The sequence below is a fragment of the Pipistrellus kuhlii genome, unplaced genomic scaffold (assembly GCF_014108245.1).
Source record: "Pipistrellus kuhlii isolate mPipKuh1 unplaced genomic scaffold, mPipKuh1.p scaffold_m20_p_3, whole genome shotgun sequence".
NCBI classification, from domain to species: domain Eukaryota; kingdom Metazoa; phylum Chordata; class Mammalia; order Chiroptera; family Vespertilionidae; genus Pipistrellus; species Pipistrellus kuhlii.
This window is the reverse complement of record NW_023425529.1, coordinates 111430521-111447229: the sequence shown is the minus strand read 5'-3', so window position 1 is coordinate 111447229 and position 16709 is coordinate 111430521. Positions and strand designations below refer to the sequence as shown.

The 16709-nt window shown below is 39.2% G+C and overlaps 1 long non-coding RNA gene across 1 annotated transcript in view; it reads left to right on the top strand.

Annotated features, from left to right (window-relative positions):
• LOC118729105 overlaps positions 1 to 13598 on the top strand; it is a 28680-nt gene extending 15082 nt beyond the window's left edge. The window contains exons 2-4 of the long non-coding RNA XR_004991133.2: positions 23 to 71; positions 11490 to 11728; positions 12503 to 13598. This is a non-coding gene — a long non-coding RNA (uncharacterized LOC118729105). The remainder of the gene's footprint in view (positions 1 to 22; positions 72 to 11489; positions 11729 to 12502) is intronic.
• Positions 13599 to 16709: the final 3111 nt, after the last annotated feature.

The window sequence follows — 16709 nt, the reverse complement described above, 5'->3', positions numbered from 1 at the left end:
TCTTTCTTGTCTTATTTTTTAGAGACTTGTGGGTGGAAAAACCTATTCGCCCTCTTATTTCAGATCAGAAAGTAAACATTTTCTCATCATGGGATAAATTATTTGGTAAAGGGTATAACAAAGAGTTAGAGCAATTTGAGATGGGAATGCTCAGGCTATTTCTATGCCAATAATGGATTTTTACCTTATGGCTATGTTTGAAATTTTCCTCAGCCTACTTGTAAGGGCTAGAATTTATCAATTCAAGCATTTCCAGTTTGATATTTCAACATCTGAATTTTACACAGCTGTTTCTAGCTAGAAGGTAATTTGTCTGGCTCTTAAAAAAAATATTGAAATAGCAAAAGTTTCCAGGAACATTTCTTTTTTTTCTTATAAAACTAAACCATTTCAATAGTCAGTTTCCAAATTAAATGATTATGTCCTTAATTATTACCATAGTTTGCAGGGTTATGGTTGTAAAAATAAAATGTCCTACAGAAAACTCATGTAACTTGTATTACCATCTTTCTTTTTTAAAAATTCCTGGCATTTTCTCCTCCCATACAGATTGAAATATGTGTATACCCTTTTTGTATTAAGACGGACTATTCCATTTCTTTCAGGCTGTTAATTCAATAATTATATCCTCTGTTATAGGTATGACTCAGCTAAACTTATTATAATAACTTGTTTCTTTTATCTCTTTATTTGGGGGATAGAATGGTAATGCCTTTCTTTCCTGAGAGGGAGTCTTATTATTCTCAGGGTGAAGGTTCTTAATTTATTTAGGTACCTCTAAGCTATAACTTAACTGTTTTATGGTGGTTGGAATTTTTTTCCTTTGATCTATAGCTATTCTGTACCTTTCTCTTTTTCTACTTTTTTCTACTTATGCTTCAAATGGTATTACTCTTCTATTTTAAGGAATACTGCTTTTCTATTTCATAGAAAATATTTTTCAGGTGTGATTCAAATTTTTTGTTTTAGACACAGCAGATATGATTATTTAATGAAATATCTACACTAATAAAAGAGAAACATGCAAATTGACCATCACTCCACTCCACCCACCAGCCAATCAGGAGTGAGTATGCAAATTAACCCAATAAAGATGGTGGTGGCCATGGAGCTGGAGCAAGCAGGAGGCTTGGGCTAGCCCTGGCAATAGAGGAAGATAAGCTTCCCAGCCGCTCTGGACCCTGCTGAAGGAGTGGCTGGGAGACTGTCACCAGGGGGCATGGCCAGCCTGAAAACAGCCCTCAGCCCCTCACCCAGGCTGGCCAGACACCCCAGTGGGACTCCCCACCTAAAGGATGTAATGGCCCATAGCCCCTTACCCAGGCTGGCTATGCCCCCATGGAATAAGAGTCCCTGCTGAGGGGCATGACCAGTCTGCAAACAGCCATCAGCCCCTCTCCCAGGCTACCTCAGGCCCCAGGGGAACCCCCATACTAATTCAGGACACCTTTCGGGGCAAACCAGCCAACCCCCACCCACACACCAGGCCTCTATCTATACTAATAAAAGGGTAATATACTAATTAGACTGGGAGACCTTCCAGACATTCTTCCGGAAAAAGCCATGGTGTCAGGTCTGAGGTAGAGGTGGTTAGAGGCCAAGAGAGGAGGGCAGTTGTAGGTGATCAGGCTGGTGGGGAGGCCAGTTGATAGTGAGAGGGCCATCAGTGGGAGTCAGTTGGGGGTTATCAGGACAGCAAGGGGGAAGTTTGGGGTAAGCAAGCTGCAGGGGGGCAGTTGAGGGCAAGCAGGCCAGTGGGGGGGCAGGTGGGGGCAAGCAGGCCAGCAGGGGGGTGCAGTTGGAGACAAGCATGCTGGCAGGGAGTCATTTGGGGGCAAGCATGCCGGCAGGTGGAGTGGTGAGGGGCAATCAGGTAGGCAGGCAGGTGAGCAGTTAGGATCTGTGAGAGGGCTTCTTTAACTCTTATGCCAGAAACTAAAAAAAATAAAAGAAAGAGATAAAGAGAAAGCAAACAAACAACAACCAAACAACAAAAATCCCACATACATTCACACACACACACACACACACACACACACACACACTGTATTTTAACTAATAGGCATTGGGAAACAGTATCTTTTTTCTTCCATTGTTTCAGAGAGACAATTGACATGCCATTGAAGACAAGCTCAGAATTCATTTTCTGGTGAAGAAGATACAGGAACTTTCAAAGTGGAAAAAGGAATAAGGCTTTCCTCCATCTCTTTCTATTTTACTTGTTCCAATTATTGTTTCATGATGCCTTTCAAAATGATGCAAGAAGGAAAGTTATCATATTTTGTTAAATGATACCTTATTAGAATTTGAAAATTTCCAGATAATGACATCTTAACAATTCTTTAAAAATTAAAGCATTATAAAAAATTCAAATGTTTACATGTTCCCATTGTCAACATTTAACTGAAATGGTCATTACAAATTCAATAAAGAGAAAGCAAAGGGAATGGAAGGGAGAAGTATTTATAATTACTTCAGTTTTTCCCAGTAGTCATTACATTCGTTTCTCTTATTTTTATTGGTATATCTGACTCCTTTTGTTTACTCTTCTCCTCTCTCATGCCTGTCTCCCTTTCTCCTCTTTATTCCTTTTCTATTTATCAGTTTCTCTTTTATTGTCTTTTCCCACTTCCTTTTCTCTCAAAATGGACCATACTTGGGACTAAAGGATAATTTATAGAACTAATACTGTGTATTGTGTATGAATAAATATTATTTATTAGTTTCTTAAGATAGAAGGAATTAAACTTCTTACAGTTTTTCTTTAGAAGGAAGCAAAACAATTATGTAAGTGACTTTTCTTTTGTGCATAACCACTAATGAGAATGATGGAACTGATGTGAAGGGATGGAATTAGGTGTGCGCATGCACTCACTGTCATTGTCTGTAAGAGAATTATTTGGGGGTATCAGTACTTTATGCCAGGTCTTTTCTTTGATTTCTCCTTACTCCTTATTATGGTCCTGGCATATAATGCTCACCTGCAGTTGGGAGCATATCAATTTCATATGAGTTTTGCTTGCATATGTAAACTAAGTGCTCTTAACTCCAACTCTAGATGCAACATCAAGTGTGCCTGACTCAGCCGAACTGCTCTTGTCATTGGTGAAGTAATCAGGAATTGACAATAACTTGTGGGCACTCCTTTCTGCAATTTCAACAACACCTCTGAGAAGCAGAGGCAAACATTCCTCAACCTTTAAGAATAGCAGCCTTCCTTTTTCTTCCAGGACTCACAGTTTGACCCCTCTGGTTCCTTTCCATCATTTGAGACCTCAAATTGTCTTTCCAACACATTCTTAAAACTCTTGCTCATTTAAAAAGTGAAATTACTATTCCCAATTATTGTGTTTGAAAAACAGGAAGTGAAGCCATTCCTGTGGTCACTGAACAAATCAACCTGGGGGCCAGAAGTGCCCTCAGTAGCACTGCAGGCCAATGACCACTTGTTATCTAAAGGAGGCAAAAGGAGAGTGGGTAATTCTGTCCTTCCGGTGACTTCTGGGGGGAAATTTTAACTATCTTATGCCCATTTGTAACTACAAGTATTAGGCTATATCTTAAAAACAAAATCTATGACACTGAATTTAGAATTCTAATAATAAGTGAGCACATTCTATTTTATGACAAACCTACTCTTCTAAATTTATTTTATTTCTCTCTCATTGTCAGGCTCTAAGGCTGAGGATTTATGTGCTATGGGGATGCTGATGTTTTGATTCATCCCCACTCCACCTATCGTAAGCAAATTGAGTTGTCTTGGGGGGGATTCAAGTCTAGTGTCCATTCTGGGGATGTTACCAGTTTGACTTTCTGGTCCTTGCATTAGTGCCCTTCCTTCAAAAGATCTTGTCTTCATTTGTTTTGGTTTCTTTCTCTTCTTTCCATCTATAAAGTGACTCAGTCTCACATGTGCTCATTCTAAATTCTAAGAAAGGGAATTCAGCTTGGGCAAGGTGTTCATCTCTGTGTCAACTCGCTTAATTAAAGAGGAAGAGGTAATATTGTACAAATACAGGGTGTCCCCAAAACATGTATACACACTTTAACAGCTGATAGCTCAATTGATGTTTCTTTCTTTTCTTTTCTTTTTTCAGCCAGACTAAGCTTTGAACAAAGGAAAATGCTACTGGAAATTTGAAACTGCAGATGAATTACAAACAGTACCTTTGTAATTATTGAAAATGTGTATACATTTTGTATACACCCTGTGCCCCCCTAAATGTACATACACTTTAACAGCTGATAACTCACTTAATTTTCACTTCTTTTAACTGATTTGAAGTAATGAGTGAAGCCAGACTAAGCTTTGAACAAAGAAAATTTATCCACTAGCCTTTTTTTTTTTTAAATGAGGATACATAAAAAATAAAGTTTTTTTTTTAAATGAGGATACATAAAAAATAAAGTTTATGGCACAAAACTGGCAACAGTTGACAAATTGAGGGCACACAAATACCGAATGAAATGATATTGATGTTTGTGGTCCCATTGCTTCACATTGTCAGCAGTGCCTGGATCAGAACCATCATCACTTTGGAAACAGTCATTGATTTAAAAAATGTCTTCATTTCTGTAGATCCTTTTAAATTTTGAAAATGAACCATATGTTAATACACACTGACTTTATAATCATTCAAATGTGTATACATTTTTGAGACACCCTATATAATAGCAGGCATTCAGAGTTGAGAGAGCAATTACAAAGAAAGGACATGGACTCAGCAGAAATTAGAAAATGTGTTTACTTCAGGTTAGTAGTTTTCAATATTCCACTAATTAGCAACAGGGCATTGGTGGTTTATTTAAACACCTATCTAAATTTAAAAGAGTTTCAATAGCTATGTGCCTCTAAAAACTGGGGTTTGAGCTAGGTAATAACTATAAGCTTAAACACGGTCTGTAGTTGCAGACGGAAGATGGACCTAACTAACACCTCTTAAGTGAGGAGTGAATGGTAGAGGTTCCACTTCTGTCAGTATGGCTGAGAATTTTCCAGAATTCATGAAGGCCACGAATTCTCAGATTTAGAGAAAACCATGGTTCTCATGCCAAAAAGCACGCATAGCAATATTATAGTGAGACTACGGAACACAAAAGAGGAGAAGTCTTTTAAAAGCTACTAGAGAGAAAAAATACCAATATCAAAAGATAACTCTTAGAAAGCTGCATGTGTTTGGAAATTTAGCTACAAGTTCAATTTTTAAAAAAAGAAATAAGGGTAGCTGAAACTGTTTGGCTCAATGGATAGAGCGTCGGCTTGGGGACTGAAGTGACCCGGGTTTGATTCCGGTCAAGGGCATGTACCTTGGTTGCGGGCATATCCTCAGTGGGGAGTGTGCAAGAGGCAGCTGATCAGTGACTCTCTCTCACCGATGTTTCTAACTCTCCATCTCTCTCCCTTCCTCTCTGTACAAAATCAATAAAATATATTAAAAAAAAGAAAGAAAGAAATAAGGGTAATCTAGGCTATTTAAATTTTTTTAGGTGAGTTTTGTTTTTTGTGTCTTTCAAAGAATTTGGCAGTTTATGTGTTTTTTTTTCTTTACCTGATTAGTCTAGCTAGATATTACTAATTTTATTGATATTCTTTATTACTTTTCTGGTTTTTATTTCATTGATTTCTATTCTTATCTATTTCAATTCTTTTTATGTTTTTGTTCGCTTAATTTGCTCTTATTTTTCTAATTTCTTGGGATACAAACTTGAATCTTTCATTTTAAGTCCTTCTAGTTTGCTAATGTAAGCATATTATGCTACCAACACTTAATACAAGTTTAGGATGTCACAAAGCACTCTTTAGATGGATTCAACAGGTTTTGATATATTGTGTTTTTGTTTTCATTCACCTTAATTTCTAATTTCTCTCATGATTTGTTCCACTAATTAGCAACAGGGCATTGGTGGTTCTAAATGACCTATGGGTTATTTAGAAATGTGTTGTTTCATTTCTGATTATTTTGAGATTTTTCTAAATATATTTCTGTTTATTGATTTTTAAATTGAATTTCATCATGGTCAGGGAATGTACATTATGTTATTTTAATCTTTTTATGTTTATTAAACCTTGTTTTGGGTCCAGAATATGTCTAATCTGATGTTGTGGGTTGACTTGTGTTCCACAAAGTGATATGTTCAAGTCCTAACCCCCGGTATCTATGAATATGACCTTATTTGGAAATAGGGTTTTGCAGATCTAAGTAAGGTCATACTAGTTTAAATCGAACCTTAATCCAATGTCTGTGAAAGAATAAATTTCTGTTGTTTTAAGTCACCTAATTTGCTAATTTTTTTTTTTTATGGCAGCCTTAGGAAACTAATACATCTGGTGAGTGTTCCATGTACATTTGCGAAAAATCTACATTTTGCTAATATTGGATGGAATCTTCTGTGTTAAATAGGTCATGTCTGTTGGTAATGTTGTTTAAGTTCCTTATATATGTAATGATTTTTTATATAATTTATCTGTCAATTATTGTGAGAGCAGTATTGAAATCTCTGATCCCACAGTGAATTTGTCTTTGCTTTGTTTTGATGTATCATCGATTTTTGCTTCATGTATTTTGAAGTCCAGTGGTTGATAGGTACAAATCCATTTAGAATGATGTTTTCTTGATGAATTGCTTCTTCCATCATTATAAAATGACTCTCTTTATTTCTTGAGAAATCCACTTTGTCTGATAATAATACAACTTCAGGTATTTTTAATTAGTGTCATCATGGACTATCTTTGTAAAATTCTTTCACTTTAATTCTATCTGCTTTTTTATATTTAAAATAAGATTCTTATAGATAGCACATAGTTATGTTTGACATTTTAGTTGATCTGACAATCTCTGCTTTTTATTTGATGTGGTTAGGACAATTGTATTTAATATAACTAGTAATACTGTTGTATTTGATTCTATGATTTTCCTATTTACCTGTTATTGAGATCATAATAAATTACAAATTTTAGGAAGCTGACAAACATAAAAATTTTAGATATAAATAATATATTTTTAATTACATAGCTGCTTAAATATATTTTGATTGCATATGCTTTTAATCTTTGATTTTTTATATGACAAAGTTTTTATAATAGTTTCTATAAAAACAATAGTAAGATAATACTATCTGTATCCTATTATCATTAACTAGAGGCCTGGTGCACAAAATCCGGTCCTGTCTCTCAGACCAGCATGCACCCTCTCCAGTCTGGGACCCCTTGAGGGATGTCCAATTGCCCTTTTAGGCACTATTCCAATCAGGCCTAAACAGGCAGTCAGACATCCCTCTCACAATCCAGGACTGATGACTCCCAACTGCTCACCTGCCTGCCTTCCTGATTGCCCCTAACTGCTTCTGCCTGGCAGCCTGATCACCCCCAAACCCTAACCCATACGAACCTGATTGATGCCTAACTGCTCCCCTGCCAGCCTGTTTGCCCCCATCTTTCCTCCTCTGCCGGCCTGATCACTCCTAACTGCCCTCCCCTGCAGGTTTGATCACCCCCAACTACCCTCTCTTGCAGGCCTGGTGCCTCCCAACTGCCCTTCTTTACTGGCCTGATCACCCACAACTGCCCTCCCTTGCAGGCCTGTTCCCTCTCAACTGCTCTCCCTTGCTGGCCATCTTGTGGTGGCCATCTGGCCATCTTGTGGTGGCCATCCTGTGTCCACATGGGGGAAAGACCTTTGACCACATGGGGGAAGCTATCTTGTGTGTTGGAGTGGTGGTCAATATGCATATTACTCTTTTATTAGATAGGATAGAGGCCTGGTGCATGGGTGGGCACCAGCTGGTTTGCCCTGAAGGGTGTCCGAGATCAGGGTGGGAGTACCCTTGGTGAGTGGGGCAGCCTGGGCAAGGGGCTTGTGGTAGTTTTCAGGCTAGCCACGCCCCCCAGCAACCCAAGTGGAGGCCCTGGTATCTGGAATTTATTTACCTTCTACAATTGAAACTTTGTAGCCTAGAGTGGAGCCAAGCCATTTGCTCAATCCGTGGCTGCCACCATTTCATTTTGAATTTGTTTACCTTACATAATTGAAACTTCGTAGCCTTGAATGGAGGCTTAGGCCAGCTAGGGCAGGCGGAAACTTGGCTTCTTCCATTGCCTGGGAAACCCAAACCTCCCTCCTGCTCTCTGTGGTCACATCCATCTTGGTTGGGGTTAATTTACATACACACTCTGATTGGCTTGTGGGTGTAGCAGAGGTATGGTCAATTTGCATATTACTCTTTCATTAGATAAGATACAAATTATTTCTATGATTGATAATATTTAAAAGTTTTTTTTTTCAGTTTCATAATTCATCCTAGGAATGATCATATATATTTTAAGGATTGTTGTCAAATTTGGGAAAATCTTAATTTACATATATATAAAACTTGCAATTGGATGAATTTTTCCATAGATTAGCTTCTGGCTCCAAATATTTCATGTCATATTTCTTTGCTACCTATGCATTTTTAGTGCCAAGTGCAATGTTGATATCACTACATGTACTCTGGCCACATATTCTCTCACAATTTTTGTGACAATCGGTATGGTAAGTGGTAGAAACAGTCAGGAAGCCATTCTCATATTAGGACAACTAGGAGTAATTTAAGTATACATAAAAATGACTATAAACCCCATAAATGTGTTTCACTAAACCTACACTAAATAAATTACCAAGTCAACAACCCCTTAGAGAATCTCAAAAACCTAAATTAAAGGCTTAGTGACAATTCTGGGTCAGTAGAAAAAATCATTGATTTCCTCTGTTCTTGCATGTTTTGCGACTTTGGTCCCTTATCATCCTCCACATTATTTCCAGAAACTCTCCTGTTCCCATTGACTTAACTGCTACCCATATGTTTATATTTTCCAAGTAAAAATCTCTAGCCCAGTCCCTCTTCTGAGCTTCAGACATGTATATTCAACTGTTCAGTAATAGTCCCCCTCAGGAACCTCTTGTCTTCCTTTTCAAACCCCCTTTACTGCCTGAATTGAACAAAGCAAAATCCTGAGAGCTTCTAGGGCACCTCCTGGTTACCCAGTTGGTGTTAGAGACTTGCTCATTGTTGTGAGGAAAAACTTACACACGTTTGTTTGGTGACCAGAAGTATCAGAAGTGAAGTGTTTGGTGTGAGTAGTACAGGAGACATGCAAGAAGGAGTTTTTTCCTTCATAGTAAGGGAAAAACTGAGTGTCTGAATAAATAAACTGTGGTACATACAAACAATGGAATATTATTCAGCACTACAAAGAAATGATGTGTCAAGCCATGAAAAGACATGGAAGAACCTTAAATGGATATTATTAAGTAAAAGAACACAATCTGAAAAGGATACATACTGTATAATTTCAACTATATGGCACTCTGAAAAAGGAAAAACTATGGAGACCATAAAATGCTCAATGGTTGCCTCGGTCAAGAAATAAATAGACATAGCATAGGGATTTTTTAGGTCAATGAAAATACTTTGTATGGTATTTTAGTGGTGGTTACATGTCATTATACATTTATTCAAATCCATAGAATATACAACACTAAGAATTAATCCTAAGGTAAACTATGAACTTTGGTGTGATTGTGATGTGACAATATACATTCATCCCTGCTAAAAATGTACCATGCTGGTGCATGATGTTGATAATGGAAGACACTATACACGTATGGGATGCAGAGTACATATGGAAAAATCTCTCTACCTTCTTCTCAATTTTGTTGTAAACCTAAAACTGTTCTAAAATAAATAAAGTCTTAAAAAGTTAAAAGTTGGCTTCCTCACTATACCCTGAAAATAGATTGACCACACAAATATGATATGATTTAGGTGGTTCTAGTGTAGCTAGAGGGGCACAGTGTCCTCACAGATTTCAGGTTTAAACTTATTTATTATGGAAATACTAGAGGCCTGGAGCATGAAAATTCATGCACTGGAGGGGGATCCCTCAGCCCGGCCTGCCTCCTCTCACAGTCTGGGAGTCCTCAGGGATGGGAAGGAGACCTGGTGATCAGGGGAAGGCAACACCCCCATCACACCTCTGCTGCTGCCACTGCCAGCAGCAAAAGCCTCACCGGCCCTAGTTACCTGAGCCTCAGGCAGCCCTGGGCAGCTGAGCAGCCAACATCTGAGGCTTGCCTGCACCGTGGGCTGGCCCTGAGTGGCTGGGGGGCTGAGAACAGGTCTGGCGGCATTGCGCACCTGCCACCCCCCGCCAGCGGGGCTAAAAGGACTGGGGGACTCTGGTGGGGCTGAGGGGAGTGGGTGCAACCAACTTGTGGCTATGGGTGCCACCATCTTTGTGATGGTATGACGGTTAATTTGCATATTCCCTCGTTATTAGATAGGATTTGACAGAGCCCCTTCCTGCTTTCTGTTGTTTGCCATTTTTCTCAACAATATCCCATCCCTGTGGGCCAACCTCTAACAGTAAAATAATAAAGGAACAATGTTTTATGTATCCTAAGACTCCTATCTTACTCTACCTCACACTCCTATCTTACATTCCTTTTTGTGCTTGAGTTATTGACCCAATTAGATTATGAACTATGTCTTAACTTTTTAAGTAACCTCTGCAGCTTTTATATCTGTCTTTAGCAAGGATTCCATAAATGCTTGTTAAGCTGAAAAGAATTTAACTGGCAGGCAAAAGAAACCCAACTAATCTACTCTAAAATGTAGCAGTAATCTACCAGGAGAATTAAAAAAACAATCATGAACATAGAACCTCAGAATACTATGGCATACACAAAAGCAGTCCCTGTAGTTTGGCAAATTGGCAGTACTGGCAAGTTTGGAAGGTAGCTATGCCAGTTACAGGGTGAGAAGGTGAATAGTATCGCTGAGAATTAGGAGCAACAACATAGCCTGAGCCCCTATGTCCTGACTTAGCCTCTAGTGGTCCTCAGGGGAATCTGACAGGCAAAACCCCCTGGTGATCCAGGAAATATTGCAAACCCAGGGAGTTCAGTCCATCGTTACTATTGGCCAAGAATCATACACAGTATGCGTTAGAAAATACAAGAATTCACAAAACAAACATTTTTTTTTTTGGAAGGCATCTGAAAGTGAAATCATCTACCAATGGGAAAGAAAAGAAGCAACCAGAGGAAGGGAGAGGCTTGAGTCCTCCTTTTTTCTTACAGATTTTTCTATGGCTAGCAGAACTATTCTCATTGGTCCCTTGGTATCACACAGTATCTGCCAGGTTCCATCTGTAAATCATCCACCTTCTCCCAGACTTATGGCATTTGGAGGTCTCCTAAGGGGCAACATCCTGCTTGAAGCTGAAATAATTGCTTATTTTTATGGAGGCAGAGAGAGGCCTGAGGGAGGAAATAATGGAAATAGAGACTAATGGCAGTTGGGGAAGGAGAGAGTGATTGGGATGGGGCGGGGAGAGTTTGTGCTTGGAGGCAAATTGACCAGTTTGCAAAGTTACTTTTTCCTAAACAATTCAATTGAAAGCATTCACACGTCTGCACAGCCAACCCTTGTTGCCTGGCCTTTTGCAGTAGCAGCAATCAGAGATGATGACAAGGCTCTGTAAATTCTGGGTGGAAGAAAGATCTTCATTCATATGGTGTGCCCCATGGGACATTCTGCCTTCCAGCTGACAGCATCGTCTGTTTTTTTTTTTAAAAAAAAAAACCCCACCCAAAAACCTTGTGTTTTCAATCAAGACTGAAGATGAGAAATTTTCCTGTTGGGGTGAAAGTTGTAACATGCATGGCCTGTCAGATTTGCATTCTTTGTATGGTGAGACATAAAGTCACTATCAGCAAACTGAAATACCTGGGATATGCTATCTCAGTCTTTCATTCATACTCTTACCCCTACTCTCCATGTGCATGCACACATATACACACCATTCATTACTTTTGAATTAGGTCTTATTTTATTTTTATAGTTATAGATGGAAAACCTCTCTCTCTTTCTCTCCCCACCTTCCTCCCTCCTTCTCTTAATCTCTCTCTAATATTTCCTAAATAAGTGACTAACACCCCCCCCCCCCATTTCCTGGTTTTAAATTCAGGACCACTCTAATAATACACAGATTTTTTTCTTTTTCTTTACCATTAAGTAAATTTGAAGGGGGAAAAATAGTGTCACCATTTCTAAAGAAAATGCCAAAAGGTCATTCCAAACATTTTTTTTTTTTAAATAAGGATTAATTTTGGAAATAGATAAATAAGTGATGGTTTCCCACAATGGCTAATTTGAAGGACACAGGGGCACTTAGAAGTATAGATTCTGGTGTATTTCATAAGAAAACAAAACAGCCTCCTTACTTTATCGTTATAGCTTGTGCTTTATGTTTCTTCCTAATGTAGAGATGTTGCCAAGGCAATTCCTTGGCAATCTTCTACGTGGCTGCTTTCACATCAATCCACACAGGCTTCACGGACATTAATCTTTGTAACACATCTATGCAGTCCAAAGCAGAAAATAAATTTTTAGTTTGTGTTTCATGGTAGGGAAAGAACATTAGGAGGCAAGCTTTTGTGGTCTCCTTTCTCCTTTCCAGGATATGATGTCCATGTCCAGACCATGGATTCTTGAAGTGGCATTCAAACTTTACTCCAAGATGGTGGAGAAAAGAAATCAGGAGACCTAAATGGAATATATGCAACAAACCAGATCAGGGGCTGATAGTCAGAGATGGAAATTCTGCTACTGAGACGAGGAAGCCAGGAGGCAGAAACCGGAAAGGAACCAGAGCCAAAAGTCACAGTTAGCAAAGCTCAGGGCCAATGCCCAAGACAAGAACCAGAGGAGCAATTAACTGGGAGCAAGAATGTCTAGAGTCAGCATTCAGAAACTGCCCCCATGACATTCTTTCCTCACCTTGGACAGGGCAACTCCTTTGGAAAGCACCCACCACATCTGGGCTTTGGAAGTGCAATTAATCTTGGAGTCATTAGTCTTACACTATGAGGAGAAAGAAGAGAGACAAACTCTTCACACCCTAGCCTCTGGAGTCTTAAAACTCACTGAGTTAGTATTACTGAGGCAGGGCCTGGACGAGTGTGGGCAAGTGAGGTGCCTGGGAGGCCCACATAAGGAGGCATTCACACTTAGGATCAGACAGATGCAGGTTGTTGAGGCTCTGGGATGGGAAGACTGAGCCCCACCAGAACTGACTGATATCTGATGGTCTCTGTTTCCCTTTGACATTAGGCCACAAGTCCACTCTGAATCAGTCTGTGGAGTTCATGGCATTTATTGAATTAAAATACCTGATTAACATTTGCTGCTCCCTGGCATTTAATGATGGATAAAAATAAAATCCTAAATTAATGCAACAGAGGATTTTTAATTTGCACCATGGTAATGGCATTTTCCCCTTTCTCCTTTTGCTGACCAAGAAGTTCCAAATACCGTTCAAGAATTTATTTGTTTCAAAAAGAGCAGAGAGGAAGTTACTGAGAGACCCCAGCAAATGCTGAATGAGTAGATAATGAATTAGAACTGAGGACAAGGAGAATAGGACTCACATAAACTCTATGAAAACACCCAGTTCTTTTATTTTAGTTTCACTAGGTGGTTGAAGTAACAAGCTTGTTTTACTTTATAGACTTTTTAAAACATCATTTTACAGAAAGTATAAGAGGTAGTTGTGTGAAGTGTCTACATCTTTTCTCTCAAAATTATTTAATGATGTGAAAGAAAGAACAACAGAAATGGTATAAAACTTTATCCAACTATTTAAATAGAACTTATTAGTTAATTTCAATTGGGGTTGAGTATGAAGAGATTCCCCAAATCCATATTATAAATCTAAACAGAAGTTTCTTTCATTAAAACATGTTTTCATTGATTTTAGAGAGAAAGGAAGGGAGATAGAAAAATCAATGATGAGAGAGAAACATTGATCAGCTGCTTCCAGCATGCCCTCTTCTAAGAATTGATCCCACAATTCATTCATGTGCCCTGACCGGGAATCCAACCTGCGGCTTCTTGGTGCAAAGGACAACCACTCAACCAACAGAGCCACACTGGCCAGACTAAATAGGAGTTTCTTTAATTTTCCATTCAAGAAGACATTTTTCTTTCCTTCCTTTTCCCCACTAAGCTCCACAGACTGGGCTGTATCCTTGCTGCTTCAGAGGCTGTCATCTGCTACCAGGACATACTGTTGTTGACAATGTGCTTCAATAATTTATAAGGAATGGGGTTCACTTTTTGTTTTCTCCTTTCTCACTTGACTTGCTTGGTGATGCAGAAAGATTAACATTTTTTGTTTTGTTTTTTAACAGTGAAGTAAATTTAGAGGAATCAGAGACACACTAAGAGGAGTAATACATACTGAAGGAATTACTGCATTTCCCCAATACAAGACTAGATAAGAACAAAAATACCAGCATCTCTGGCGAACCTCGACTTTTGCTCTCCTGGTGACTGAACTTAAGCCTGCTCTCTTGCCTATCCTTCAAGATATGGAGTTCATTGATATTGAATGTGCTGGCTTTCAAGTTTTAAGGAAGGGGCATTTAAGAACAAAATGCAATTCTAAATTCAAACAATTTAGAACCCGTGGCATTTGTTTGCTAATTATGTTAGTAAAATGTATAACCAGCAACTATTATGCATTGTTTCTATAGCTCTCTTCAAAAGAAGACGCCTGTTATGTCTGAGCAGCCTCAGACATCAGGGCAGGATGGAGAAGGCCCTGCAGCCATAACTTCCAGTCCTCCGGTCCAGGAGGAAGAGCCTCCTGGAGTCATGCCTCTGTGGCATCTTTCTTAAATATTAAATGTCACAAGTTCTGTGTCGGGCTCAAATCCCAGCCTGAGCGGGCATATGGAGTCCTGACTTCGTTGATTGATTCTTACTGAAATTCAGTGGAGGAAGAAAGTGCCTCCGCCCTGCAGCTAGCTCCTCTCCCAGAGCAAACAAGACTGCAGCTCAGAGGCAATGTAAACCACAATTTCCACAGCCGATTCCAATACTCATACTTGGTTCCTCTCCGAAGCCAGTCACTAGACACACACCAGGAGGTCACACACTCCTCTAGATAAAGAATGTATTTATTTAAGTTCATGCAGAAACCAAAGAAGGAACGCGGTGGTTGAAAACATCCTCTCCTGGCCCTTGCAGCTGAGCAGAGAGCTGTTTCTGGCTCAGCCTGGCTGACCACTCCAGCCTGCTCGTGTACACATAATGCCCTTTTGGACTTCAGATGCCTTGAATTTTCAGTTTGATTTTGGTACTAACTGTTTTCATAATTTTTTTTCCCTTGTAGTTCCACATATCTCATGCCATTATTAAAAGTATGTTTTGGGCCTTAGCTGGTTTGGCTCAGTGGATAGAGCACTGGCCTGTGAACTGAAAGGTTCCAGGTTTGATTCCGGTTAAGGGCACATGCCCAGGTTGTGGCTCGATGTCCAGTAAGGGGTGTGCAGGAGGCAGCCAATCAATGATTCTCTCTCATCATTGATGTTTCTATCTCTCTCTCCCTTTACCTTTCTCTCTGGGAAAAAAAAAAAAAAAAAAAAAAAAAATGTGTTTTGAATAGACTGGTCCTAGCAATTGAGTAGAAAATTATGGTCTTAAAGAGTGTTTTCAATTGAATATTATAAATCTCACTATCTGGAAATCAGCTGACATCTGATGCATCCTTTTATTTAAATAGCTATACTAATAATAGAGAAATATGCAAATTGGCTGGGACACCATCATATAATGACCAATCAGGATAGGGGCCTGGCTAGGGGAGAGCTCTCAGCACACTTGTGCTGGAGATCCAAAGGCTGTAGAGAGGAAGGGAGAGCAGATGGGCAGTTAGGGTGATTATGCCAAGAGGGAAGAGCAGTTAGGGGGATCAGGCTGACAGGAGAGAGCAGTTAGGGCCATCATGCAGGCAGGCAGGTGAGTGGTTAGGAGCCAGTGAGAAGGACCCGGGAGAAATTGGAGAAGGTGCAGACAGGGTTGAGGGGACACCCCTCTGCCCCCATGCATGAATTTTGTGCACGGGGCCTCTAGTGCAAATATACATGGATACCGTATATGTATAGTTTTAGGTATAAAATATTAAGTAATTTATTATAGTTTTCCTTAAGTAACTATATATAAACTTTAACCTCGATTCCACTTGGCTTTTGGCAGTAAGTTGGCATCTGATTTTTCATCTGACAAATGAACATAGTTGATAATTGAGTTTAAAGAACATAATTTTTACTTTTGTTTGCATTAAAATGCAATTTGGCATTGGAATAAAACAGAGTAAAATCAATGGAGGCAGAACCTTCCTTAAATTTTAATGTTATAAACTTTGGTGCCTGGCACCATAGCCCTTGAAGATTACATTGCTTCAGAAATTCTAGTTATTTAATCTGATGTTTAACTCTTTCTTCATATTCTGAAGCTTGTGGTGGCCCTAAAAAAGTTGCCAGTTCACTCTTAGAATTTTGCCCCAGGCTGAAAGGAGACCTTACTCAAACTGCGTCTGACAAGACAATTGTCTCCACAAAGGTGTGTCCTCTTACTGTTAGAACTGTTATGGCTCCAGATATGAGGTGCGGTCTAGGCCTCACTGCAGTGGCTGCTGGGAGCAACAGGCTCCCCCTGGTGTATGCCATATAGATACACACCAAAATACTCCAATTTCTTTTTTCTCATACTATTAACACTGAATAGTAATTCCTCCAGTGATGAGTAAATTTCCCCAAGGTTATTTTCTTTTATTTATTTCTCCCCCATTCCCAAATATCTAGTATTTTCTAGATGACATC